Here is a 27,051-nt window from a genome sequence, read left to right on the forward strand (position 1 = left end):
AGCAGTGTGTGGGACTTTCTCTATTAGTCCATCTATACTGACCTCCATCAGGTTGCAAATTAAAAATAATTTATATCTGCATCTAGCTCTGAAAAAATATTTGGCCTTCTAGCAGTGTGTGGGACTTTCTCTATTAGTCCATCTATACTGACCTCCATCAGGTTGCAAATTAAAAATAATTTTTTGTCTGCATCTAGCTCTGAAAAAATATTTGGCCTTCTAGCAGTGTGTGGGACTTTCTCTATTAGTCCATCTATACTGACCTCCATCAGGTTGCAAATTAAAAATAATTTATATCTGCATCTAGCTCTGAAAAAATATTTGGCCTTCTAGCAGTGTGTGGGACTTTCTCTATTAGTCCATCTATACTGACCTCCATCAGGTTGCAAATTAAAAATAATTTTTTGTCTGCATCTAGCTCTGAAAAAATATTTGGCCTTCTGGCAGTGTGTGGAACTTTCTCTATTAGTCCATCTATACTGACCTCCATCAGGTTGCAAACTGAATATATTTTTTTTCTGCATCTACCTCTGAAAAATTATTGGGCTTCTAGCTGTGTGTGGGACTTGTTCTATTAATCCATCTATACAGACCTCCATCAGGTTGCAAACTGAATATATTTTTTTTCAGCATCTACCTCTGAAAAAATATTTGGCCTTCTAGCAGTGTGTGGGACTTGCTCTATTAGTCCATCTATACTGACCTCCATCAGGTTGCAAACTGAATATAATTTTTTTGTCTGCATCTAGCTCTGAAAAAATATTTGGCCTTCTAGCAGTGTGTGGGACTTTCTCTATTAGTCCATCTATACTGACCTCCATCAGGTTGCAAATTAAAAATAATTTTTATCTGCATCTAGCTCTGAAAAAATATTTGGCCTTCTAGCAGTGTGTGGGACTTTCTCTATTAGTCCATCTATACTGACCTCCATCAGGTTGCAAATTAAAAATAATTTTTTGTCTGCATCTAGCTCTGAAAAAATATTTGGCCTTCTAGCAGTGTGTGGGACTTTCTCTATTAGTCCATCTATACTGACCTCCATCAGGTTGCAAATTCAAAATAATTTTTTGTCTGCATCTAGCTCTGAAAAAATATTTGGCCTTCTAGCAGTGTGTGGGACTTTCTCTATTAGTCCATCTATACTGACCTCCATCAGGTTGCAAACTGAATATATTTTTTTTCTGCATCTACCTCTGAAAAAATATTGGGCTTCTAGCTGTGTGTGGGACTTGTTCTATTAATCCATCTATACAGACCTCCATCAGGTTGCAAACTGAATATAAGTTTTTTCTGCATCTACGTCTGAAAAAATATTTGGCCTTCTAGCAGTGTGTGGGACTTTCTCTATTAGTCCATCTATACTGACCTCCATCAGGTTGCAAATTAAAAATAATTTTTTGTCTGCATCTAGCTCTGAAAAAATATTTGGCCTTCTAGCAGTGTGTGGGACTTTCTCTATTAGTCCATCTATACTGACCTCCATCAGGTTGCAAATTCAAAATAATTTTTTGTCTGCATCTAGCTCTGAAAAAATATTTGGCCTTCTAGCAGTGTGTGGGACTTTCTCTATTAGTCCATCTATACTGACCTCCATCAGGTTGCAAATTAAAAATAATTTTTATCTGCATCTACCTCTGAAAAAATATTTGGCCTTCTAGCTGTGTGTAGGACTTGTTCTATTAGTCCATCTATACTGACCTCCATCAGGTGGCAAACTGAATATAATTTTTTTCTGCATCTAGCTCTGAAAAAATATTTGGCCTTCTAGCAGTGTGTGGGACTTTCTCTATTAGTCCATCTATACTGACCTCCATCAGGTTGCAAATTAAAAATAATTTATATCTGCATCTAGCTCTGAAAAAATATTTGGCCTTCTAGCAGTGTGTGGGACTTTCTCTATTAGTCCATCTATACTGACCTCCATCAGGTTGCAAATTAAAAATAATTTTTTGTCTGCATCTAGCTCTGAAAAAATATTTGGCCTTCTAGCAGTGTGTGGGACTTTCTCTATTAGTCCATCTATACTGACCTCCATCAGGTTGCAAACTGAATATATTTTTTTCTGCATCTACCTCTGAAAAAATATTGGGCTTCTAGCTGTGTGTGGGACTTGTTCTATTAATCCATCTATACAGACCTCCATCAGGTTGCAAACTGAATATAATTTTTTTCTGCATCTACCTCTGAAAAAATATTTGGGCTTCTAGCTGTTTGTGGGACTTGTTCTATTTGTCCATCTATACTGACCTCCATCAGGTTGCAAACTGAATATAATTTTTTCCTGCATCTAGCTCTGAAAAAATATTTGGCCTTCTAGCAGTGTGTGGGACTTTCTCTATTAGTCCATCTATACTGACCTCCATCAGGTTGCAAATTAAAAATAATTTTTTGTCTGCATCTAGCTCTGAAAAAATATTTGGCCTTCTAGCAGTGTGTGGGACTTTCTCTATTAGTCCATCTATACTGACCTCCATCAGGTTGCAAATTAAAAATAATTTTTTGTCTGCATCTAGCGCTGAAAAAATATTTGGCCTTCTAGCAGTGTGTGGGACTTTCTCTATTAGTCCATCTATACTGACCTCCATCAGGCTGCAAATTAAAAATAATTTATATCTGCATCTAGCTCTGAAAAAATATTTGGCCTTCTAGCAGTGTGTGGGACTTTCTCTATTAGTCCATCTATACTGACCTCCATCAGGTTGCAAATTAAAAATAATTTATATCTGCATCTAGCTCTGAAAAAATATTTGGCCTTCTAGCAGTGTGTGGGACTTTCTCTATTAGTCCATCTATACTGACCTCCATCAGGTTGCAAATTAAAAATAATTTTTTGTCTGCATCTAGCTCTGAAAAAATATTTGGCCTTCTGGCAGTGTGTGGGACTTTCTCTATTAGTCCATCTATACTGACCTCCATCAGGTTGCAAACTGAATATATTTTTTTTCTGCATCTACCTCTGAAAAAATATTGGGCTTCTAGCTATGTGTGGGACTTGTTCTATTAATCCATCTATACAGACCTCCATCAGGTTGCAAACTGAATATATTTTTTTTCAGCATCTACCTCTGAAAAAATATTTGGCCTTCTAGAAGTGTGTGGGACTTGCTCTATTAGACCATCTATACTGACCTCCATCAGGTTGCAAACTGAATATAATTTTTTTGTCTGCATCTAGCTCTGAAAAAATATTTGGCCTTCTAGCAGTGTGTGGGACTTTCTCTATTAGTCCATCTATACTGACCTCCATCAGGTTGCAAATTAAAAATAATTTATATCTGCATCTAGCTCTGAAAAAATATTTGGCCTTCTAGCAGTGTGTGGGACTTTCTCTATTAGTCCATCTATACTGACCTCCATCAGGTTGCAAATTAAAAATAATTTTTTGTCTGCATCTAGCTCTGAAAAAATATTTGGCCTTCTAGCAGTGTGTGGGACTTTCTCTATTAGTCCATCTATACTGACCTCCATCAGGTTGCAAACTGAATATATTTTTTTCTGCATCTACCTCTGAAAAAATATTGGGCTTCTAGCTGTGTGTGGGACTTGTTCTATTAATCCATCTATACAGACCTCCATCAGGTTGCAAACTGAATATAATTTTTTTCTGCATCTACCTCTGAAAAAATATTTGGGCTTCTAGCTGTTTGTGGGACTTGTTCTATTTGTCCATCTATACTGACCTCCATCAGGTTGCAAACTGAATATAATTTTTTCCTGCATCTAGCTCTGAAAAAATATTTGGCCTTCTAGCAGTGTGTGGGACTTTCTCTATTAGTCCATCTATACTGACCTCCATCAGGTTGCAAATTAAAAATAATTTTTTGTCTGCATCTAGCTCTGAAAAAATATTTGGCCTTCTAGCAGTGTGTGGGACTTTCTCTATTAGTCCATCTATACTGACCTCCATCAGGTTGCAAATTAAAAATAATTTTTTGTCTGCATCTAGCGCTGAAAAAATATTTGGCCTTCTAGCAGTGTGTGGGACTTTCTCTATTAGTCCATCTATACTGACCTCCATCAGGCTGCAAATTAAAAATAATTTATATCTGCATCTAGCTCTGAAAAAATATTTGGCCTTCTAGCAGTGTGTGGGACTTTCTCTATTAGTCCATCTATACTGACCTCCATCAGGTTGCAAATTAAAAATAATTTATATCTGCATCTAGCTCTGAAAAAATATTTGGCCTTCTAGCAGTGTGTGGGACTTTCTCTATTAGTCCATCTATACTGACCTCCATCAGGTTGCAAATTAAAAATAATTTTTTGTCTGCATCTAGCTCTGAAAAAATATTTGGCCTTCTGGCAGTGTGTGGGACTTTCTCTATTAGTCCATCTATACTGACCTCCATCAGGTTGCAAACTGAATATATTTTTTTTCTGCATCTACCTCTGAAAAAATATTGGGCTTCTAGCTGTGTGTGGGACTTGTTCTATTAATCCATCTATACAGACCTCCATCAGGTTGCAAACTGAATATATTTTTTTTCAGCATCTACCTCTGAAAAAATATTTGGCCTTCTAGAAGTGTGTGGGACTTGCTCTATTAGACCATCTATACTGACCTCCATCAGGTTGCAAACTGAATATAATTTTTTTGTCTGCATCTAGCTCTGAAAAAATATTTGGCCTTCTAGCAGTGTGTGGGACTTTCTCTATTAGTCCATCTATACTGACCTCCATCAGGTTGCAAATTAAAAATAATTTTTATCTGCATCTAGCTCTGAAAAAATATTTGGCCTTCTAGCAGTGTGTGGGACTTTCTCTATTAGTCCATCTATACTGACCTCCATCAGGTTGCAAATTAAAAATAATTTTTTGTCTGCATCTAGCTCTGAAAAAATATTTGGCCTTCTAGCAGTGTGTGGGACTTTCTCTATTAGTCCATCTATACTGACCTCCATCAGGTTGCAAATTCAAAATAATTTTTTGTCTGCATCTAGCTCTGAAAAAATATTTGGCCTTCTAGCAGTGTGTGGGACTTTCTCTATTAGTCCATCTATACTGACCTCCATCAGGTTGCAAATTAAAAATAATTTTTTGTCTGCATCTAGCTCTGAAAAAATATTTGGCCTTCTAGCAGTGTGTGGGACTTTCTCTATTAGTCCATCTATACTGACCTCCATCAGGTTGCAAATTCAAAATAATTTTTTGTCTGCATCTAGCTCTGAAAAAATATTTGGCCTTCTAGCAGTGTGTGGGACTTTCTCTATTAGTCCATCTATACTGACCTCCATCAGGTTGCAAATTAAAAATAATTTTTTGTCTGCATCTAGCTCTGAAAAAATATTTGGCCTTCTAGCAGTGTGTGGGACTTTCTCTATTAGTCCATCTATACTGACCTCCATCAGGTTGCAAACTGAATATATTTTTTTTCTGCATCTACCTCTGAAAAAATATTGGGCTTCTAGCTGTGTGTGGGACTTGTTCTATTAATCCATCTATACAGACCTCCATCAGGTTGCAAACTGAATATAATTTTTTTCTGCATCTACCTCTGAAAAAATATTTGGGCTTCTAGCTGTGTGTGGGACTTGTTCTATTAGTCCATCTATACTGACCTCCATCAGGTTGCAAACTGAATATAATTTTTTTCTGCATCTAGCTCTGAAAAAATATTTGGCCTTCTAGCAGTGTGTGGGACTTTCTCTATTAGTCCATCTATACTGACCTCCATCAGGTTGCAAATTAAAAATAATTTATATCTGCATCTAGCTCTGAAAAAATATTTGGCCTTCTAGCAGTGTGTGGGACTTTCTCTATTAGTCCATCTATACTGACCTCCATCAGGTTGCAAATTAAAAATAATTTTTTGTCTGCATCTAGCTCTGAAAAAATATTTGGCCTTCTAGCAGTGTGTGGGACTTTCTCTATTAGTCCATCTATACTGACCTCCATCAGGTTGCAAATTAAAAATAATTTTTTGTCTGCATCTAGCGCTGAAAAAATATTTGGCCTTCTAGCAGTGTGTGGGACTTTCTCTATTAGTCCATCTATACTGACCTCCATCAGGTTGCAAACTGAATATATTTTTTTTCTGCATCTACCTCTGAAAAAATATTGGGCTTCTAGCTGTGTGTGGGACTTGTTCTGTTAATCCATCTATACAGACCTCCATCAGGTTGCAAACTGAATATAATTTTTTTCTGCATCTACCTCTGAAAAAATATTTGGGCTTCTAGCTGTGTGTGGGACTTGTTCTATTAATCCATCTATACAGACCTCCATCAGGTTGCAAACTGAATATAATTTTTTTCTGCATCTACCTCTGAAAAAATATTTGGGCTTCTAGCTGTGTGTGGGACTTGTTCTATTAGTCCATCTATACTGACCTCTGTTATGCACACGCCCGGACTGACTGGCGTGTGCGGGTGTTGTGGTTCCACTGGACCATGGACCGGAGAGTGCCTGGAGGGGCGTGACTAAGTATCTGGCCGATCCGACCAAGGTGGCACGACGGCATACGACGCCAGTGCACCAGGGAGAAACCGGGCAGAGGGACCAGGTGCTACTCCAGGTCAAACTCCGGACACGGGGGTTGACCCACACTGGGATTACTGGAACAGGCAGGTTAGGCTGCCACAGACTGGTGGATGTAAGCAAACACGGCAGGTATGCAGATGGGTGGATACAGGCGAGTATGCAGGCAGGGAGGTACTGGCCGAAAGGACGGGCTGGAGCACAGAGAGGTTAAGACCCAGTACAGACTGGGTCACAGAACCGCAGATGCGGTAGACAACCACAGCAGAGAGGGAACGCCCGAAGCGGTGGGCAAGAACAGAGCAGGACGGGGCTGCAGGAGCAGCGAGCACAAGCAGGGCAGGACAGGACTGCCGGAGCAGCGGGCAGAAGCAGGGCAGGGCGGAAACCGCAGAAGCAGTAAGCAAGATAAGAGCAGAGCAGAAACCGCAGGAGCGGCAAGCAAGGCAAGAGCAGAGTGAAAACCGCAAGAGCGGCAAGCTAAGCAGGAGCAGAGCGGACACCGCAAGAGCGGTAAACAAGGCAGGAGCAGAGCAGAAACCGCAAGAGCGGCAAGCTAAGCAGGAGCAGAGCGGACACCGCAGAGCGGTAAACAAGGCAGGAGCAGAGTAGAAACCGCAAGAGCGGCAAGCTAAGCAGGAGCAGAGCGGACACCGCAGAGCGGTAAACAAGGCAGGAGCAGAGCAGAAACCGCAAGAGCGGCAAGCTAAGCAGGAGCAGAGCGGACACCGCAGAGCGGTAAACAAGGCAGGAGCAGAGCAGAAACCGCAAGAGCGGCAAGCTAAGCAGGAGCAGAGCGGACACCGCAGAGCGGTAAACAAGGCAGGAGCAGAGCAGAAACCGCAAGAGCGGCAAGCTAAGCAGGAGCAGAGCGGCACCGCAGAGCGGTAAACAAGGCAGGAGCAGAGCAGAAACCGCAAGAGCGGCAAGCTAAGCAGGAGCAGAGCGGACACCGCAGAGCGGTAAACAAGGCAGGAGCAGAGCAGAAACCGCAAGAGCAGCAAGCTAAGCAGGAGCAGAGCGGACACCGCAGAGCGGTAAACAAGGCAAGGGGATAGGACTCTGTTCACAAAGAACAGACGGAGAAGGAAAGGCAGAACCAGAAGCACGCACAGTACTTACATAGAAGTAGCGAGCGTACACTAAATTCACAACAGAGGTACAGAGACGACGAGAAGGAATTTAGGAGCGGGTTCAGACTCTGCAGAAAGACGCAGAAAACAGACATAGAGGGAAAAGGGAGACAAGGTTAAAGTAGAAACGAGGCACAGACAACAGGGAACAGAGGAACGGGAACAGAGACAGCAAGGCAGGAACACAAACAGGACTCTGTTCAGACGGGAACAGATACCACAAGGCAGGAACACAAACAGGACTCTGTTCAGACGGGAACAGATACCGCAAGGCAGGGACACAAACAGGACTCTGTTCAGACGGGAACAGATACCGCAAGGCAGAGACACAAACAGGACTCTGTTCAGACGGGAACAGATACCGCAAGGCACAGACAGGCAGATCTAGGAATACGGCCCCTAGAAGGCGAAAGAACAGGCAAGAAGCGTGTTCACAAGAACAGACCACAGTTCAGACACAGAACAGGAAAACAGGATAGGACCTGGCATGTCAGAGACAAAAAGCCAACTGACAAGAAACAATGTTCAGGCGCCATCTTGAGGAAGAAGGTGGTATAAATACCCAAAGATGGACAGCAATAGGCTGAAGGTGCAACAGGGGCGTGTCCGCAGTAGGTACAAGAAACAGGAAGTTCAGCGGGCGTCGCCCTATGCAGCCAAAGTGGAGCAGAGCAGAGCACAAGGAAAGAAGCCAGACCAGGAAGCTGGGCGGGAGATGAAGTTTGCGATCTTGCATGATGAGAGATGGAACACCATGCAAGAACGCCGCCAGGTATGCTACAGTACCCCCCTCTTACGCCCCCTCTTCTTCAGGCCTGCAAGGATCTTCCGCAGGGAATTTGGGGGCCAATCCCTCTCTTCAAGGAGATTACTTCTATTGTCCACAGGAGGAGACAAAACTGGTCTTATAATCTGGATGGCTAGGATGCGACTTCCCATCCAGCCATCTTGAGCAACAGATGAAACGGGTGAAGTACCAGAAACAGCACACAAAAAAGTCTCTCTACATTTATTTTTAGGCAGCACCCCAAAAAGTTCAGGAGACAACTGGAGGTCCTCTGCCGGGTTGGAGGGGTGCAGAGACTCGGGGGTAGCCTCTGCTTCGGGGTACATCTTGTCAAGCTCACAGGATGAAATGGGCAAAGTATCAGGTACAAGGTGTAGAGAAGACACTGCCTCTTTGTTATGTGGTGGTACCCCGGAGGATTCAGGAAACAACTGGGGGTCCTCCGCCAGGTTGGAGGGATACCGAGACTCGAGGGTAACCTCTGCTTCGGAGTACACAAGGTCAGACTCACTGGAAGAAGTGGGCGAGGTATCAGGTACCGAGTAAAGGAGAGTCTCTGTCCATTCGCTATCAGGTAGCACCCCGGAGGGTTCAGGAGACGACTGGAGGTCCTCCGCCTGGTCGGAGGGGTGTAGAAACTCGGGGGTAACCTCTGCTTCGGAGTACACTAGGTCGGACTCACTGGAAGAAGCGGGCGAGGTATCAGGTACCGAGTAAAGGAGAGTCTCAGTCCATTCGCTATCAGGTAGCACCCCGAAGGGTTCAGGAGACGACTGGAGGTCCTCCGCCTGGTCGGAGGGGTGTAGAGACTCAGGGGTAACCTCTGCTTCGGAGTACACTAGGTCGGACTCACTGGAAGAAGCGGGCGAGGTATCAGGTACAGAGAATAGGAGAGTCTCTGTCCTTTCGCTACCAGGTAGCACCCCGAAGGGTTCTGGAGACAACTGGAGGTCCTCCGCCTGGTCAGAGGGGTGTAGAGACTCGGGAGTAACTACCACTTTGAGGCACCCATTGTCAGGCCCACAGGACTGAGCGGACGAAGTATCGGGTACCGGGTGTAGGGAAGTCTCTCTCCAATTGTCATCGAGTGGTATCCCGGAGGATTCAGGAGGCAACAAGGGGTCCTCCGCCAGGTAGTAGAGGTGTACAGACTCGGAGGTAAACACAGCTAAGGAGCATCCTTGGACATGCACACTGGTTAAAGTGGGTGTAGAATCTGATGCCAGGTGCAGGAAGCTCTCCTGTGTGGACTCTGGATGGGTAGCAGTCTCTTCTGGCTGGAGAACTGGTGCACTACCCACGCACATCACCCGCTGGGGCTTCTCCGGGATACAGGAAGATGAAGCTTCAGTAGGGACTTCAAGGTTGGGGTCAGGAGGTCTCAGGGAGGACGGACCCTGGCGTGACGGCTTGCCTCTGCGTCTAGCACGTCTGGACTGCCTCTTGAGGTTGGGAGCAGTATTCCGGAGAGTGTAGTCATCCTGAGTGGATTCAGGGCAAGCAACAGTCTTTTCGGGCAGGAGAACTTGTGCGCTACCTATGCACATTACCCGTCGGGGCTGCTCCGGGATACAGGGAAGTGAAGCTTCAGCAGGGGCTTCAGGGTTAGGATCATCGAAAGCCAAAAGGAAGGCCACCAGGAAGGCCTGTAGGTCAAGAACGATAGGATCCTGTGCTTCCCATAGGGGATTGATCCATTCCAAGGCATCACCCGCTAGGTTGGACATTATAAATCCCACCTTAACCCGATCAAAAGAATAAGCATTAGCATAGAACCGGAACTGCAGCAAGCATTGCCACACAAACGCACGGCATTGTTTTGGATCCCCGTAGTACCGTGGTGGATCCGCGGGAGCAGGTGCAGCTTCAGCAGGGACTCCAGGGTTGGGGTCATCGAAGACCATTAGGAAGGCCACCAGGAAGGCCTGCAGGTCAAGGACGATAGGATCCCAAGCTTCCCATAGGGGGGTGACCCACTTCAAGGCATCCCCCGCTAGGTAGTCAATTATAAATGCCACTTTAGACCAATCAGAAGGAAAAGAAAGAGGGTAGAACTTGAAGTGCAGCATGCATTGCTCCACAAATGCACGACTTTGTTTTGGATCCCCATAGTACTGGGGCGGATCCGCAGGAACGGGTGCAGAAAGCTCCATCTGGACGGTTGCGAAATTAGCCTGGAACTCAGCTAGAGAAAAAAAAAATATTATTTATTTATTTTTAATGCACGTATTAGCTGGAAAACGTCTCAGAGAGCGAAGGCCGTGGGGCTCAACGGGAACCATGGCCTGAGCATGCTGTTATGCACACGCCCGGACTGACTGGCGTGTGCGGGTGTTGTGGTTCCACTGGACCATGGACCGGAGAGTGCCTGGAGGGGCGTGACTAAGTATCTGGCCGATCCGACCAAGGTGGCACGACGGCATACGACGCCAGCGCACCAGGGAGAAACCGGGCAGAGGGACCAGGTGCTACTCCAGGTCAAACTCCGGACACGGGGGTTGACCCACACTGGGATTACTGGAACAGGCAGGTTAGGCTGCCACAGACTGGTGGATGTAAGCAAACACGGCAGGTATGCAGATGGGTGGATACAGGCGAGTATGCAGGCAGGGAGGTACTGGTCGAAAGGACGGGCTGGAGCACAGAGAGGTTAAGACCCAGTACAGACTGGGTCACAGAACCGCAGATGCGGTAGACAACCACAGCAGAGAGGGAACGCCCGAAGCGGTGGGCAAGAACAGAGCAGGACGGGGCTGCAGGAGCAGCGAGCACAAGCAGGGCAGGACAGGACTGCCGGAGCAGCGGGCAGAAGCAGGGCAGGGCGGAAACCACAGAAGCAGTAAGCAAGATAAGAGCAGAGCAGAAACCGCAGGAGCGGCAAGCAAGGCAAGAGCAGAGTGAAAACCGCAAGAGCGGCAAGCTAAGCAGGAGCAGAGCGGACACCGCAAGAGCGGTAAACAAGGCAGGAGCAGAGCAGAAACCGCAAGAGCGGCAAGCTAAGCAGGAGCAGAGCGGACACCGCAGAGCGGTAAACAAGGCAGGAGCAGAGTAGAAACCGCAAGAGTGGCAAGCTAAGCAGGAGCAGAGCGGACACCGCAGAGCGGTAAACAAGGCAGGAGCAGAGCAGAAACCGCAAGAGCGGCAAGCTAAGCAGGAGCAGAGCGGACACCGCAGAGCGGTAAGCAAGGCAGGAGCAGAGCAGAAACCGCAAGAGCGGCAAGCTAAGCAGGAGCAGAGCGGACACCGCAGAGCGGTAAACAATGCAGGAGCAGAGCAGAAACCGCAAGCTAAGCAGGAGCAGAGCGGTAAACAAGGCAAGGGGATAGGACTCTGTTCACAAAGAACAGACGGAGAAGGAAAGGCAGAACCAGAAGCACGCACAGTACTTACATAGAAGTAGCGAGCGTACACTAAATTCACAACAGAGGTACAGAGACGACGAGAAGGAATTTAGGAGCGGGTTCAGACTCTGCAGAAAGACGCAGAAAACAGACATAGAGGGAAAAGGGAGACAAGGTTAAAGTAGAAACGAGGCACAGACAACAGGGAACAGAGGAACGGGAACAGAGACAGCAAGGCAGGAACACAAACAGGACTCTGTTCAGACGGGAACAGATACCGCAAGGCAGGGACACAAACAGGACTCTGTTCAGACGGGAACAGATACCGCAAGGCAGATACACAAACAGGACTCTGTTCAGACGGGAACAGATACCGCAAGGCACAGACAGGCAGATCTAGGAATACGACCCCTAGAAGGCGAAAGAACAGGCAAGAAGCGTGTTCACAAGAACAGACCACAGTTCAGACACAGAACAGGAAAACAGGATAGGACCTGGCATGTCAGAGACAAAAAGCCAACTGACAAGAAACAATGCTCAGGCGCCATCTTGAGGAAGAAGGTGGTATAAATACCCAAAGATGGACAGCAATAGGCTGAAGGTGCAACAGGGGCGTGTCCGCAGCAGGTACAAGAAACAGGAAGTTCAGCGGGCGTCGCCCTATGCAGCCAAAGTGGAGCAGAGCAGAGCACAAGGAAAGAAGCCAGACCAGGAAGCTGGGCGGGAGATGAAGTTTGCGATCTTGCATGATGAGAGATGGAACACCATGCAAGAACGCCGCCAGGTATGCTACAACCTCCATCAGGTTGCAAACTGAATATAATTTTTTTCTGCATCTAGCTCTGAAAAAATATTTGGCCTTCTAGCAGTGTGTGGGACTTTCTCTATTAGTCCATCTATACTGACCTCCATCAGGTTGCAAATTAAAAATAATTTTTATCTGCATCTAGCTCTGAAAAAATATTTGGCCTTCTAGCAGTGTGTGGGACTTTCTCTATTGGTCCATCTATACTGACCTCCATCAGGTTGCAAATTCAAAATAATTTTTTGTCTGCATCTAGCTCTGAAAAAAGATTTGGCCTTCTAGCAGTGTGTGGGAATTTCTCTATTAGTCCATCTATACTGACCTCCATCAGGCTGCAAATTAAAAATAATTTTTATCTGCATCTACCTCTGAAAAAATATTTGGCCTTCTAGCTGTGTGTGGGACTTGTTCTATTAGTCCATCTATACTGACCTCCATCAGGTTGCAAACTGAATATAATTTTTTTCTGCATCTAGCTCTGAAAAAATATTTGGCCTTCTAGCAGTGTGTGGGACTTTCTCTATTAGTCCATCTATACTGACCTCCATCAGGTTGCAAATTAAAAATAATTTATATCTGCATCTAGCTCTGAAAAAATATTTGGCCTTCTAGCAGTGTGTGGGACTTTCTCTATTAGTCCATCTATACTGACCTCCATCAGGTTGCAAATTAAAAATAATTTTTTGTCTGCATCTAGCTCTGAAAAAATATTTGGGCTTCTAGCAGTGTGTGGGACTTTCTCTATTAGTCCATCTATACTGACCTCCATCAGGTTGCAAACTGAATACAATTTTTTTCTGCATCTACCTCTGAAAAAATATTTGGGCTTCTAGCTGTGTGTGGGACTTGTTCTATTAGTCCATCTATACTGACCTCCATCAGGTTGAAAATTGAATATAATTTTTTTCTGCATCTAACCCAGCCAATAGTTTTGGCCTAATACCACCGTTTGGCCACTCAGCTCTGCTCGGTTCCCATCCATTGTTTTTTTGTGCAAACAACTCCAGAGTTGTGAATTAGTTAACCACCAAAATGAGTGGAAAAAGGCCTGCTGCTGGTGGAAAGGGGAATAGGCGTGTTGGGAAGGGGAAAAAAGGTTGTGTCCGTGGGGTAGGTGTTAAAGCAACAGTAACATCTGCAGAAGAAAGACCATCTTCCAGCCAAACTAAAATGTCTACTTCTTTTAGCGGACAATGTGATAAGATCCCTTTCTTACGGCCACGCCAATCGCTACAAATTCCAGATGAGGCACAAAAACAGCAGGTGCTTCAACGGATATTAAGTGCTCCTTTAAGTGGACTCTCCTCCACATCAACTTCAACATCACAAATACTCCAGTCCTCAAAGGTGTCACCCCAATCGCACTGGCTTCCTCACAGCTCCCAAGTCTCCAGCTGCCCGTCTGAGTATGAGGTAGAACAGATGGTTGAGTCTGCAGAGCTGTTTATGTGACATCCCAGGGGTCTGGTTGCCACAGTGATAGAGATATTACGTCTGAGAGCAGGTGGGAGGTCTCTTGGTCAGGAATCCTATGCATGCCACACCTCCTGCCCAGTCCTGGGAGGGGAAGAACTTCCCCTATATAAAGCTAGGGCTGAGGCAGGGTTAGTGAGTAGAGAAGAAGCAGAGACAGAGAAAAGAAGCAAATATAGGAACAGAACATCAGGAGCTCTGTGGGAGCAGTGTTACAAGGAGTCAGGGGCTGGCAGCTGCAGAGCTCGCCCTGACTGAGAAGATTTCTTACCGGACCCGGAGTCCGAGGCTGTGGGGACTAACTCCTACCCAGCAGCAGAATCTGTCAGGCAGGGGATTCCAGGTCCTCTGGCCAAGAAACCCGAAGGCACGGTCACACGCGTGGGACCAGCACCGCCGTCGTGGAGCGGAAGCTACTAGAAGGCCCCGAGTCACCGGCCATACGGGTGAGCACCACACGGTACACTCAGGGATGTGGGCTACTTATACCCGCCTCTAGCAAGGTAGCCAGAAGAGTACAGTTAGTTTGGGAGGCCTACCACTCCGCCTGGCCAGGGGAGATCCCATCTGCTCAAGGACTGACCAGGCCCCAATCGCTAGCCAGTACTCCGGGAGGGTCTATCTTTGTCACCAGTAAAGACCCTGAACTACACCGTACCATCTCCGAGTGGTTCCTGCTACCCCCATCATCCACGTCGGCTGCCCTGAGGCCATACCCCTCCCGTTGGGGGTTATACTATCACGCTGCACAATCCTACCACCGGCCTCAGCGGTCTGCCCTGCAGCAGCAGCTCCTTAGCTGTACTCAACGGGTGGCGTAGTCGTCCAACATCTACCGCTGATACATCGCCGCTCAGTTTGACTCCCTGGGCACGGACCGGGTCACCGCCACGAGACTACAACCCTCAACAGATTCGGCTCCGGGTAAGCTCCCGCGTGCGCAACGCAGCGCGACACAGGCCCAGGGGCGCGTCAACTTTTGGCGTAGTCGGCAGGATCTCGTGCCCGCAACCACCGGGTACTGCGTGCCTGAAAAAGACTGTTCAAACTTACCAGTAGTGAAGATTCCCGCCATCCGGCGCCATCTTCTACCTTCTTCCCGCCCTCCGCGAAGTTTTCCCGCCATCCGGCGCCATCTTCTGCCTTCTTCCCGCCATCCGTGGAGTTTTCCCGCCGTTGGACGCCATCTTGAAGACGCCGCGCGGGAAGAAGAGGGGCGTGGACTCCGAAAGCGCGCGAGAACTGAAGCCCCGCCTCACGTCCGGACGTCGCGTAAGGTCCTGGAAGGAGCCCAGCAGACGCCGACGTCACAGGAGCGCGACGGAAGGTCCTCAACCCTGACGATCTACTGTGGAGCCGCGGCCTACGGAAGAGGATCATCGCAAGGTAGGCCACGGTCCACTAGGGGGGAGGAGGATGTCGGATACGGAGGAGAGCTTCACTGCCTCAACCCCCGCCAGCGCCACCGCTGCTGCAGTCATGCCTTTCACCATGCCCTATATCCCGGGAGCGGCCTGGCTACCCCAGTACTCAGGGGAGTCACATACCCTGCATGACTTTAGAGAAAAGCTGGATAGCCTCTTCCAGGTGTACCCCCTCACAGAAGAGCAAAAAGTGAGCATCCTGGTGGCCCAATTAACTGGGGCAGCCCGAAGGGAGGTAAAGTCCTGGCCACCTGGGGGGAGGACTGTCGCAGGGATACTAACCCAGCTGAGGGACACCTTTGATACCCGCACCTCAGCCGAGATCAAGCTTAGATTCTACGGGTGCAAACAGCGGGCACATGAGAGTATAAGGGACTATGCCCTGAACCTACAAGAGGCCCTGAGAGCCATTAAGCAGACCGACCCTGACGGCGTGGGAGACGAGGACAGGCTGTTGACTGAACAATTTATAGAGGGTTTATATTGCAATGCCCACCGAACCCAGTTGCGGGCAATGGCCTTACAGGACCCTCATCTGGGATTTGCACAGTTCAAGGACAGAGCCATCCGGGTGCTCCGAGAACCGGCACCAGGTGGCGTTGTGACCCACAGACGCCCCACTACCACTTACCACCAGGAGGCGGCGCCCTTGTCGGCAGGGCCTGTGGGAGCTGATGCGCAGGCTTTGAACAATGACCCGGCTCCAGACCTGCACCATCAGGTCCAAGAGCTAGCTAAAAGCGTTGCTGCGCTAACCCGAACTGTGCAGTCTTTACAGGTTTCTACTCCAGGGAAGATCCAGCTGGCATCCGGACCGGAGGACATCCCGTGGCGTCGACCAAGGAGGACCCCACCGGCCAGAGGAAGACCCAGCGACCGATACAACGAGGACGGACGACCCATCTGCCGCCGCTGTAATCAACCCGGACATATGGCAAGGTACTGTCCTTTAAACTGGCACAAACTAGGGTAGAGGGCCAACCCCTAGGAAAAAGATCATCAGGCCCATCGAACTGGCGCGACAAATATGTGGGAGGACGTCCAGTCTTGCCTGTGGTACTGGATGGCATTCCTATGAGTGCCCTACTGGACACCGGGTCACAGGTCACCACCATCCCGTACGTGCTCTTCAAGCAGTACTGGAATGACTCGGATATTACCCGCTACCCTGACGACGACTTGAGTATCATCGCCAGCAATGGTCAGCCCGTGCCACAGATCGGATTTAAAGAGGTGACCATTAAAATTGGTAGAGTTGAACTGGCAGCACAGGGACTGATCATTGTAGACATTGACAAACACGAGAGTCACCCAAAGATAACTCTAGGAACTAATGTAATTGAAAATTGTCTTGCAGAGGTGATTTTCCTTTTACAGCAGGTTGCCAAGAACGCCAGCTCCGGCGAGCAGCGAGTGCTCCAAAAAGAGATCCGGGCACTGATGCGACGGCAACAGGTGGAACTCTCCGGTGGTGAGATTGGTAGCGTGAGAATGTGTGACCCTTTCCCTATTGCCATGCCCCCAAAAAGTGAAATGATGATTTGGTGCCGGGCAGCTATTGGTCTGAGAGGTAGAGATTACCAGGCAATGGTAGAACCAGTTTACTCAGACAGTAGGCCCACCATCTTGACAGCACGGGGGGTGGTTAATGTACGCCATGGGAGGGTGCCCGTTCGCATAATCAATATCGGGAAGAGGGAAGTGTACCTGCCCCGGTATGCCACGCTAGCCAAATTATATACCATTAACCAAAATGCTATACAATCTGTGGAACCCTTGCCTCCATCTCACCCGGAGGAAGGTAACGGCTCTAAGAAAACAATGGAGGACTGGTGTCAGCAACTACATTTGGGTACTGACTCCACTCCCTCACACCAGAAACAGGGAGTCTATCGGGTGGTTCAAGAGTACGAGAGAGTGTTTAGTAAACACCCGTTAGACTTCGGGCGAGTCAAGGGGGTAGAACACCACATCCCCACGGGAGACCATCCTCCCATAAAAGAGAGGTATCGACCCGAACCCCCTGCACACTACCAACACGCCAAGGGGATGCTTAGAGACATGAAGGAGGCTGGGGTGATCAGGGATAGCTGTAGCCCCTGGGCAGCTCCACTAGTCTTAGTCAAAAAGAAAGACAACACCATGAGGATGTGTGTAGATTACCGGAAAATCAACCGTATCACACACAAGGATGCGTACCCCTTACCAAGGATAGAGGAGTCTTTGGCTGCTTTAAGATCTGCTAACTTCTTCTCTACCTTGGATCTCACTAGTGGGTACTGGCAGGTTCCTGTAGCAGAGGCGGACCGGGAGAAGACCACATTCACCACCCCGATGGGACTTAGCGAGTTTACCTGTATGCCGTTCGGACTCTGCAACGCACCAGGAACCTTCCAACGATTAATGGAGTGCTGTCTGGGCCACAGAAACTTCGAGACGGTCCTGTTGTACCTGGACGATGTCATCGTATATTCTAAGACTTATGAGGACCACCTGAAACACCTGGCGGAAGTGTTCGAAGCTCTGGCAAGCTACGGCCTAAAGGTGAAACCCTCCAAGTGTCACCTCCTGAAACCAAAGGTGCAGTACCTGGGACACGTGGTGAGCGCTAACGGAGTGGCTCCCGACCCTGATAAGATCACCGCAATTAAGGAATGGCCAAGTCCCTCCAGTGTAAAGGAAGTGCGGCAGTTCCTCGGGTTGGTAGGCTACTACCGCAGGTTCATCCCCGGTTTCACCAAAAAGGCAGCTCCTATGCAGGACCTCCTGATAGGCCAGTCCCGGAAGGCCAAGAACCAGAAGCCGCCCTTCAGATGGGAGAAGTTGGAAGAAGAGTCCTTCCGCCAGCTGAAGATGGCCCTCACGGGGGATGAAATCCTGGCGTACCCGGATTACAGCCAGCCCTTTATCGTCTACACCGACGCAAGTAACATCGGGCTAGGAGCCGTGCTGTCCCAGATCCAGCAGGGGAAAGAGCGAGTAATCGCTTACGCCAGCCGAAAACTGCGACCCACCGAAAGAAACCCTGAGAATTACAGCTCATTTAAGCTAGAGTTCCTGGCAGTGGTGTGGGCAGTCACCGAACGCTTTAAGCACTACCTCGCTTCTTCCCGGTTCGTCGTGTACACGGATAACAACCCGTTGACACACCTGGACACGGCAAGACTCGGTGCCCTAGAGCAGAGATGGATGGCCCGCCTGTCCAACTACGAGTTCACCATCAAATACCGGGCAGGACGCTCCAATACCAACGCGGACGCCCTGTCCAGGATGCCAAACCTACCGGACGTAGGAGAAGATCCAGAGGGACTGGAAGAAGTCGAACTCCCCGCGTTTCACCGTCATGGGACTATCCAGTATTCCCATCGGGTAAGGAGTAAGCAAGGCGCTACGCTTAACCCCTTACCTCACTACAACTGGGCGGAAACGCAAGACAGTGACCCTGCCGTCCGGCTGGTGAAGGAGATGCTGACTCGGCCAGAGGCTCGCCTTGACCCAGACGCTCCGGAGGAAGCCAAGCAACTGTGGGCAGAAAAGAGTAGACTGTTCCTTTACAAGGGGAAGTTGTGCCGCAGGATGGTTAACTCCTGGACGCATGAACTAATCTGGCAAGTAGTGGTGCCACGACGAGACGCAGCCATGGTGATGGAGGCATACCACGATGGAGCTGGGCATTTCGGATGGAAGAAGCTGGAGTTCCTGCTGCGCGGGCGGTTCCATTGGGTAGGCATGAGGGGAACCATCGAGAGGTGGTGCAGAGACTGTGGCCCGTGCAACCTGAGGAGGAAGGACCGTGCCAGCCAGAAGACTCCCCTGCAGTCCATCGTCACCCGGCAGCCGTTGGAACTGGTAGCCTTGGATCATGTAAAACTGACCCCAAGCAGAAGTGGCTACGTCTACGCGTTAACCATCGTGGATCATTACTCCCGGTTCTTGGTTGTCGTCCCCGTCAAGGACTTAACGGCTCAAACAGCAGCTAGAGCCTTCCAGCAGCACTTCTGCTGTCCACACGGGTACCCGGACCAAGTACTGACGGACCAGGGACCAGCCTTTGAAGCGGAGGTCTTCCAGGAATTCTGCAATCTGTATGGCTGCCGGAAGATAAGGACAACACCCTATCATCCGCAAACTAATGGACTTTGTGAGAAAATGAACCAGGTGGTAATGGATCTTCTGAAAACGTTGCCCCTGGAAGAACGCAGTCTGTGGCCTGAGAAGCTGCCCGATCTGGTGGACCTATACAACCACATCCCGGTAGGTTCCACCAACTGTACCCCGGCTTACCTAATGAGGGCGAGACCTGGTAAGTTACCTGTTGACCTGGAAATGGGAGTCCTGACACCCGAGGACACTTCACCAGAAGCAGACTGGGACACAGAGAGGCAGCAGCAGTACCGGAAAGTACAGGAGAGCGTGGAGCGAAGTCTCTGTCAGGCTAGGGAGAGACAAGAGAAAACTTACAACCAGTATGCTCCCGCTGTTCCCCTGGTGCCCGGAGAGCAGGTCTTGAAGAGGAAAAGACGGCTCCACAAGTTGGACGACCAGTGGGAGAAGGACCCGTACACCGTACTGCCCTCAAGCCACGAGAACCCGAAGGTCTGTACCATCAGTAAAGACGGAGGGGAGACCACAGCCATTGTATCCCGGGATCACCTGAAGAAGTGTCCTGAACAGCTACGGAACCCTGAAGAGGAACAAGAAGACCATCGACCCGTAGAGGAAAGGGAAGATATGGTTAGTACTGTGCTCGGAGACTTCCCTCGGTCTTGGACTCAAGTCAATGGTGCAGTTGTGGTACCCGTACTCACCTTCCTCCAACCAGCATCCCAAGCACCTACGGAGCAACAGGTAGAGCTGGAAGAACAGCCGGTCCAGGAGGCAGAAGACCCCACACCAGCAGATCAGGAGGATCAACCCTCTGCTTGCAGTGAGCCTGCCATATCCCTAGTGAGCCAAAGGGCCCGTAGACAGCTGCCCAATTTACCCTTGACAGCTCCTACACCCTGTAGTTCAGGGCCAGACAGTCAGCTCCGTAGGTCCACTAGGGCCACTAGAGGCCAGTTACCCGCACGTTGGAGGATTTGAAGTGTATAAATTGTTTTATTTGTGGTTACCTGTTTTTCTTGTTGCTTGTGTATAATTATGTGTTTCTAGTTGTTTATAGGAGTCTTTGGTGGATTTACCGGGAATCCTGTGTACATAGTTGGAGCGTAACCCAGGACGGACTAAAGACTGTTAAGGACTCGGGGCAGGACAGACCCCTACCTGGTTACGTCTCCCTGTTTTGGTGAAATGGACACCTTGCTTTCTTCAAAGACTGCACCCGGTTACGGACATGCCGTGACCACCTTTATGTGTTTCTTTATTGTATTGTTATTGTTATATCTTGTTATGTTTTTCTAAAATATGTTTAGTCCCGGAGTACTAAATTTCACTAGGGGGGAATGTGACACCCCAGGGGTCTGGTTGCCACAGTGATAGAGATATTACGTCTGAGAGCAGGTGGGAGGTCTCTTGGTCAGGAATCCTATGCATGCCACACCTCCTGCCCAGTCCTGGGAGGGGAAGAACTTCCCCTATATAAACCTAGGGCTGAGGCAGGGTTAGTGAGTAGAGAAGAAGTAGAGACAGAGAAAAGAAGCAAATATAGGAACAGAACATCAGGAGCTCTGTGGGAGCAGTGTTACAAGGAGTCAGGGGCTGGCAGCTGCAGAGCTCGCCCTGACTGAGAAGATTTCTTACCGGACCCGGAGTCCGAGGCTGTGGGGACTAACTCCTACCCAGCAGCAGAATCCGTCAGGCAGGGGATTCCAGGTCCTCTGGCCAAGAAACCCGAAGGCACGGTCACACGCGTGGGACCAGCACCGCCGTCGTGGAGCGGAAGCTACTAGAAGGCCCCGAGTCACCGGCCATACGGGTGAGCACCACACGGTACACTCAGGGACGTGGGCTACTTATACCCGCCTCTAGCAAGGTAGCCAGAAGAGTACAGTTAGTTTGGGAGGCCTACAACTCCGCCTGGCCAGGGGAGATCCCATCTGCTCAAGGACTGACCAGGCCCCAATCGCTAGCCAGTACTCCGGGAGGGTCTATCTTTGTCACCAGTAAAGACCCTGAACTACACCGTACCGTCTCCGAGTGGTTCCTGCTACCCCCATCATCCACGTCGGCTGCCCTGAGGCCATACCCCTCCCGTTGGGGGTTATACTATCACGCTGCACAATCCTACCACCGGCCTCAGCGGTCTGCCCTGCAGCAGCAGCTCCTTAGCTGTACTCAACGGGTGGCGTAGTCGTCCAACATCTACCGCTGATACATCGCCGCTCAGTTTGACTCCCTGGGCACGGACCGGGTCACCGCCACGAGACTACAACCCTCAACAGATCCGGCTCCGGGTAAGCTCCCGCGTGCGCAACGCAGCGCGACACAGGCCCAGGGGCGCGTCATTTACTCATACTATAGCCTGGGAATCAGAGGTCGACTCCAGCGCTTCTGTGAATCCAGACGAGGAAATGATCTGCACTGATGCCCAGAATCTTTATGAGTCGGATCCAGGACCAGACGCAGAAGGTTCTGACCATAATGTAGACCCTCATTCCCAAACTGTAACTCCTGTTGGTGGAGACAATGAGGAAGACGATGATGAGACTCAAATACCCGATTGGAGCGACAACTTTAGTTTTTTGTCAGGGCAGGAACAGGTTGGCTCTGAGGACGACGGGTGTGATAACGCACAGGGTGATGATGATGAGGTTGGAGATCCCACTTACTGTCAACCCACAGTCAGCCAAGAGATGAGGTCAGCAGAGGAGGTGGAGGAAGATGCTAGTGACGACGAGGTCAGGTTGCGCCTTCCTGGACAGAGACGTAGTACTGGAAGCACGTCAACAACTGCATCCTCAAACACAACTCTGCCTCTCACCACAAGTCGTGGTGGCTCTTCAGGTCGCATGGGTGCTAAGCCTTGCATAGCCTGGGCATTTTTTCAGATCGATAAAGATGACCCAACTCGTGTTATCTGTAACATTTGTCAGCAAAAGCTAAGTAGAGGCCAAAAAATACATAGTTTGAGTACTTCATGCATGAACCGGCACATGGACATGAAGCATAAGTTGCAGTGGGAAGCTCAGTGTGCTACAATGCGGCCTAGCCGGCCAGGCCAACCACCGTCTGCCATATCTTGTGCATCCGCGGCCTCTTCATCCTCTGTGACTGGGGGGACAGCAGTCACACCTGTTTTGGGGCGCAGACCTGCCACTTCTTTACCCGCAACAGCCAGCGTGATTGGCAGGTCATCATTTTCTTTGGAGGTGGTAACACCAGCTGGTGTTGAGCGCTGTCAGACATCGATAACACCACCTTTGGATCAAGGCAACCTAACATGTCCGCCTGCATCTTCCTCACAGACCGGCAGTTTGCCGGGGACACCCTTATCAACCCCGTCTAAGCACAATAGCCAGCCCTTGGTCCCTCAGATGTGGACAAGTAAAAGACCATTTCCTCCTAGCCATGAGAAAGCTAAGAGGTTGAATTTCACCATCTGCAAGCTCTTGGCTACAGAAATGCTGCCTTTCCGCCTGGTGGACACAGAGGATTTTCGAGACCTTATGTCCGTCGCAGTGCCCCAGTACCAGATGCCCAGTCGGCACTACTTCTCAAAGAAAGGTGTGCCTGCGCTCCACCAGCATGTCGCACACAACATCACCGCTTCTTTGAGAAACTCTGTGTGTGACAGGGTGCATTTCACCACAGACACTTGGACGAGTAGGCATGGACAGGGGCGTTACATGTCGCTGACTGGGCACTGGGTAACTATGGTGACAGCAGGACAAGGGGCTGCTGTCCAAGTCTTGCCGTCCCCACGAGTTGTGTGTCAATCCTCTTTATGGCAAAGTTCCTCCACTGCTTCTGCCTCCTCAACCTCCTCTCGGTCTTCCACCTGCACCCAAAGCCTGTCTGGTCATGCCACAAGCTTTCTAACTGCGCAGAAGGGATCCTGCACACCTCCTTACTATGCTGGCAGTAGGGCTCAACGTCATCAGGCGGTTTTTACTTTGAAATGTCTGGGAAATGTGAGTCACACAGCTGAGGAGTTGTGGTCAGCTCTGGAGAACCAATTTCATGAATGGTTGACTCCACTGGACCTGAAACCAGGGAAGGCCGTGTGTGACAATGCTGCAAACCTGGGTGCGGCCCTTCGCCGGGGCAATGTCACACACGTGCCTTGTATGGCTCACGTGTTGAACCTGGTTGTCCAGCAATTTTTAGCCCACTATCCCAGACTAGATGGCCTTCTGCAGAGGGCACGGTCGCTGTGTGCTCACTTCCGCCGTTCGCATCCCGCAGCTCAGCGACTTACATCTCTACAGAAGTCGTTGGGCCTGCCACTTCACCGGCTAAAATGCGATGTGCCTACCCGGTGGAATTCAACTCTGCACATGTTGCAGCGACTGTGGCAGCACCGACAAGCCCTGGTGCAATACGTTCTGACGTATAGCCTGGGCCAACGAGATCCAGAGGTGGGGCAAATCACGCTGGAGGAGTGGTCTCAGATCAGGGACCTATGCACCCTTCTGCACAGTTTTGAAATGGCGACGAAGATGTTTAGTGCTGACGATGCCATTATCAGCATGACTATTCCGGTGATTTACATGCTGGAGCACATGTTAAACCGAATTCGGAGTCAGGTGGTGGCACAAGAGGAGGTGGAGGAAGTAGAGGAGGAGGAGTTGTATGCGGAAGGGCTAACATCTGCAAGGTCCAGACGGTCGGCAGCACCAAGGCGGCAGGCATGTGAGGGTGGGGGAGATGGTTTTACCAGGGCGCATGGTAGCAGCCAAACTAGTGAGGAAGGTGCAGGAGCCCAGGAAGAAGTGGAGGACGAACTGATGGAAGACTCATCAGATGAGGGAGACCTTGATCACATTTCTGTTGTGCGAGGTTGGGGGGAGAGGACAGAGGAAGGAAGCATGATTGTTACCTCGCCACCAACACAACAGGGACTTGGTGCTCCTGGATGCGCAACACACATGAGTGCCTTCTTGCTGCACTACCTGCAACATGACCCTCGAATTGTGAGAATTAGAAATAATCCTGACTACTGGGTTGCCACACTGTTAGATCCCCGGTACAAAAGTAAATTTGCAGAAATTATTCCTGCCATAGAAAGGGATGCACGCATGCAGGAGTATCAGCAGAGACTGTTGCAGAATCTTACATGTGCTTTTCCACAAAACACCAGTGGTGCACGTAGTGAATCTCACAGTTCCAACTTGCCAACCGTGGGACCGTCAAGTGTTCAGCACTCAAACCGTAACAGAACCACAGTATCTGCTGGTAACATCAATTTTGCGGAATCATTTCACCACTTTTTTAGCCCATCCTTTGCAAGGCCACAGGAGACAAGAAGTCTGACACATAGTCAACGCCTAGAGACGATGGTACAGGAGTATCTCCAAGTAAACATTGAAGCCATGACTGTGTCACTGGACCCTTGCTCTTTTTGGGCTTCCAATCTGGATAAATGGCCGGAGCTAGCCACTTAATCCTTGGAGATCTTGTCATGCCCCGCAGCCAGCGTTCTGTCTGAACGTGTGTTCAGCGCTGCTGGTGGTGTGCTGACAGATAAGCGCACGCGGCTCTCCACTGATAATGTAGACAGACTCACGTTCATAAAGATGAACAAATCATGGATTCGAAACGACTTTTCTACCCCTGTGTCATCCTGGGGAGAGTAAAAGCTTGATGATTGGTTAAAATCACCCTACCAACCGTTTTAAGCTTTCAAATTACTAATCATGTTTATCTGTATCTTGGCTGGAAAATAATTTGGGCTTTGTAGCAGTGTGCAGCACTGATTCTATTAGGCCATCTATAATAAGCTCCACCAGATTTAAAATTACTAATCATGTTTATCTGTATCTTGACTGGAAAATAATTTGGGCTTTGTAGCAGTGTGCAGCACTGATCCTATTAGGCCATCTATACTAAGCTCCACCAGATTTAAAATTAATAATAATTTTTAGCTGCATCTAGCCCGGAAAATAATTTTGGGGCTCCGAGATGCGCAAGACACATAAGTGCCTTCTTGCTGCACTACCTGCAACATGACCCTCATATTGTCAGAATTCGAAGTAATCATGACTACTGGGTTGCCACACTCTTAGATCCCCCAAACTTTTCGATCAACCTTTTCATTTTAATAAAGACCAAAAAAATGGTCATTTTTGAAATTATAAGCATTAGCAGGTTATTAGAAACTGAAATCAAACAGTTTTCAACTCAAAACTTTATTCTAGGTGATGTTACATTTTCACATAGGACCCCTTGTTCGAAAGGAGCTTCTGAACTCTCTCGTCCATTAAATTTGTCAGGTTTTGGATGATTTCTGCTTCAATTGTTTTGCATGAGGACAGAATACCCTCCCAGAGCTGTTGCTTAGATGTGAACTGCCTCCCGCCATCATAGACACTCCTTTTGATGATGCTCCAGAGGTTCTGAATGGGGTAGAGGTCAGGGGAGCATGGGGGTCACACCATAAGTTTGTCCCCTTTTATGCCCATATCAGCCAGAGATGCAGATGTTTTATGTGCAGCATGAGATGGTGCATTATCATGCAAAAGAATGATCTTGCTGTGAAATACACGGTTCTTCTTCTTGAACCATGGCAGGAAGTGCTGTTTGAGAAAATCCACATACATTATGGAGTTCATCTTTAGCGCCTTCAGGGATCCTAAAGGGGCCGACAATCTCTCTCCCCATGATTCCAGCCCAAAACATTACTCCACCTCCTCCTTGTTGGCGCTGTAGCCGTGTTTGCGTGGGGTGTCCATCAACCAGCCATCCTCCACTCCATCCATCTGGACCATCGAGCGCTGCACGGCACTCATCCGTGAACAAAACAGTTTTGAAATCAGTCTTCATGTAATGTTTGGCCCACTGGAGCCGTTTCTGCTTGTGTGAAGTGGATAGAGGAGGTCGACAGGATGGCATATGCACAGCTGCAAACCTCTGAAGGACCCTGCATCTTGTTGTTCGGGGGACGTTGGAGGCACCAGCAGCTTCAAAAACTTGTCTGCTGCTATGACAAAGCTTTTTTGCCGCTGCTCTTTTAACCTGACGTAATTGCCTGTAGGAAAGAGTCCTCAATTTGCCCTTATCAGCACGCACACGTGTGTACTGTGAATCAGCTACATACTTCTTGATTGCCAAGACACTTCATCCTGATCATCGCACAATGTTGATTGTAGTCATGCCTTGACCTAAACACTCCACAATTTGTTGCTTCTCAGCAGCCGACACATCCTTTTTCTTTCCCATTTTGGCAGAAAATGTAGGCTGCTTAATAATGTGAGACAGCCTTCTTAAGTAGTCTTGCCTTTCATTGGACACACCTGCCAAACTAATTAGCACAGGTGTCTGCAATTGCTTACAGTGATATAAAGAGCCCTGACACACATCACCATCAATGAGTTTAACTGACAAACAAACAAATTCTTCCCTTATCACTCCTAAACACTTTTTGCATAATAATTTGGAACACAGTGTACATGTGCTTTTCCACAAAACACCAGTGGTTCACGTAGTGAATCTTACAGTTCTAACTTGCCAA

Source organism: Phyllobates terribilis, unplaced genomic scaffold (genome assembly GCF_046119375.1).
Source record: "Phyllobates terribilis strain yellow unplaced genomic scaffold, ASM4611937v1 Scaffold_8__6_contigs__length_399053987, whole genome shotgun sequence".
Lineage (NCBI taxonomy): Eukaryota > Metazoa > Chordata > Amphibia > Anura > Dendrobatidae > Phyllobates > Phyllobates terribilis.